This window comes from Pantherophis guttatus, chromosome 3, assembly GCF_059756535.1.
Source record: "Pantherophis guttatus breed Tessera chromosome 3, ASM5975653v1, whole genome shotgun sequence".
NCBI lineage: Eukaryota > Metazoa > Chordata > Lepidosauria > Squamata > Colubridae > Pantherophis > Pantherophis guttatus.
In genome coordinates, this window is record NC_142065.1 from 18,583,754 (window position 1) to 18,586,413 (window position 2,660).

General features: G+C 39.1%; 1 long non-coding RNA gene across 3 annotated transcripts in view; it reads right to left on the reverse strand.

Moving 5' to 3' along the window:
* Positions 1–1,974, reverse strand: part of LOC117674812 (uncharacterized) — a 9,240-nt gene extending 7,266 nt beyond the window's left edge. Inside the window, exons 1-2 of one of the 3 annotated variants that reach the window (XR_004593992.3) lie at positions 1,837–1,974; positions 967–1,174 (exon numbers count right to left, since the gene is read on the reverse strand). This is a non-coding gene — a long non-coding RNA (uncharacterized LOC117674812). Of the gene's footprint in view, positions 1–966; positions 1,175–1,401; positions 1,477–1,685; positions 1,752–1,836 lie in introns of those variants that run through there. The other 2 variants (XR_015733635.1, XR_015733634.1) reach the window with 2 other exon arrangements.
* Positions 1,975–2,660: the final 686 nt, after the last annotated feature.

Here is a 2,660-nt window from a genome sequence, read left to right on the forward strand (position 1 = left end):
TGCGTCCTTTCAATAAAAGTTTCCTTTTGAAATGCTAAGTGCTTCAAGGGTTCTACTTTTCTGAGTGGAGGGGAGAGGCAAGTTCCTACAGATTCTCTACTTTACTTGTCATCAGCACCCACAGTAAACTGCAGTGATGGCAAAAAGGTGACATAAAACACATATGCCGCAATTGTCCCAAAGGTGCTTTTTCCAAAGCAATTGGACTTTCTTGTTTTCTCTTGGTTCATCCAAGAAGCTTCATTGTCAAAGAAAAAAACCAAGAAAGTCCAGTTGCCTTTTAGAAAAAGCACCTTTGAGACAACCATGTCCTGAATGCTTGAGAATCTCCATAGACACATGCCACAATTACATGCTTTATTAAAATGTGGATGAAGGCACACAGCCTGTGGCATGTGTGCGATTACATGACCATACACATGTCATAATTTGCCTGTTTTGGATCTTCTGCAGGCAAAAGTTGAACACTGCAATTGATCTATGTTTTAATTTACAAGAAGATTGATTGATATTACAATAACAAGAGCAATAGCACTTAGATTTATATATCTCTTCATAATATTTTCAGCCCTCTCTAAGCAATTTACAGAGTCAGCATATTGCCCCCCAACAATCTGGGTCCTCATTTTACTGACCTCGGAAGGATGGAGGGCTGAGTCAACCTTGAGCCAGTCAGGATCAAACTCCTGGCTGTGGGCAGAGTTAGCCTGCAATACTACATTCTAACCATGGTGCCACCACAGCTCCACCTTAAGTGATATATGTGCATAGATGGACCAACTTTATTTTAAGGTAGTATTATTTGAAAAAGTTGCTTAAATCATTGCTTATGAAAAATATATTAATAATGTAATGATGTTAACAGTAATGCTAATAACCTAATATTAGCAATTATACAATGCAAATTAATTTAACCTTAATAAAATATAATAGAAACAAAGGTGATAGAAATAAAATGGTACTTACAAAAATGCCTTAAAGAAGGTGATTCCCTCAGAGAAAGTGTCATGCACTCAAACAAGATGCATTTATTGGATATTGGAAGCTCTTTATTCCTGTATCTTCTCAGTACCTTGTTTCCATTGTCAATTCTTCCTGATCAATTCAGCCTTCTCTTGTAAACTATATTATTTTGCAGTGTGCTCGTGTGTGTCTTTGCCTGTCTTCTCAGCAACTGTGAAATAGAACAGATTAAATATCATAATTTAGCTCTTGAATCTAAAGTTGTCATCAATGTCTTAGACCTCAATTTCAGAGGTGGCAGGTTTTATACCCCTTGCACAGGATAGATCATTGGAAAACATATTCAGACCTTCTCTTGACAGGAAACTTAAACCTCTGGATGTGAATTCATTAGGTTTCCATATGGTAGCTCATAAGAGAGGTAATTGATAAACTTACTGAGTTTCTTATCCTTCCAGAATGGAAATCTTGAAGTGAAACAGAAAATTGGATACCTATGCATCCAGCAGCTCAATTGTTGCAGGTGTCCCTGATAATGATGATGATGATGATGATGATGATGATGCGACAATTATCTTCATCATTATCATCTCAGTTCCCATGAAATCATTGCATTGTACAAAATCTTGAAATTTGATAGTCTAATTCTTGATGGTCTCGTTCAAGAATTCCAACATTTTGCTAAGGCCACCTAAAATCTCAAGCAATGTTGACATTTTTACCTCGGTGCAAAAATGCTGAAATCTCACAAGATGAAATGTTGATCCTCTTTAATTTTGTAAATAGTATTTTTTTTTTAATTGTTAAATGTCTGTAGATGCCATTTTATAGTTTAGTGTGTGTCCTGTTGGGTGAGTATGAGCTCCTCCATACCTCCTTAGCATATTGTCTTTCAGGAACTGTTTCTCAAATTTCTCTCTCACATTACTCCTTTCTTTGCTGTATTGTAAAGCAGAAATCTTCACCTAAATCCAATTCTTCCCTTCAAGCATCACTAGTTAAATATGTGTCACTATGGTTTCCTTGGTGCTGAGTGTGGTTGTTTGCTTGCAGTCATTTCTTTATCCAAGTTGCAACATCATCAGGTAATCTTATTATGATGTTATCTAGATGGACAATGAAACATCTGCAAACAAACAACCACACTTAGAAAGCCCCAAGGACCCCACAGTTCAACCCTGAGCAGCAAATAATCTTCTCTTGGAATACGTAACTATCTCTGCTTATAACTAAATGTCTATGGAGATTCTTAGTCATCCAGGTCGTGGTTGTCCCAAAGGTGCTTTTTGAAAAGGCAACTGGATTTTGTTTTTCCTTGAAGATGTTTCGCTTCTTATTCAAGAAGCTGAAGAAGCTTCTTGGATGAGAAGCGACATGTCTTCAAGGAAAAACAAAGTCCAGTTGCCTTTTTAAAAAGCACCTTTGGGATATCTCTGTTTATCTCTTACAGCCGTGATGGCGAACCTATGGCACGCGTGCCACAGGTGGCACGCGGAGCCATATCTGTGGGCATGCGACCATTTCCCTAGCTCAGCTCCAGCGTGCATGCGTGTGCCAGCCAACTGATTTTTGGGCCTTCCAGTCCTACCAGGAGTCAGGAAACAAGCCGTTTCCGGCCTCCAGGTGGCCTCTGGGTGGGTGGAGAAGGCAGTTTTCGTCCTCCCCAGGCTCCAAGGAAGCCTCTGGAGCCTGGGGAG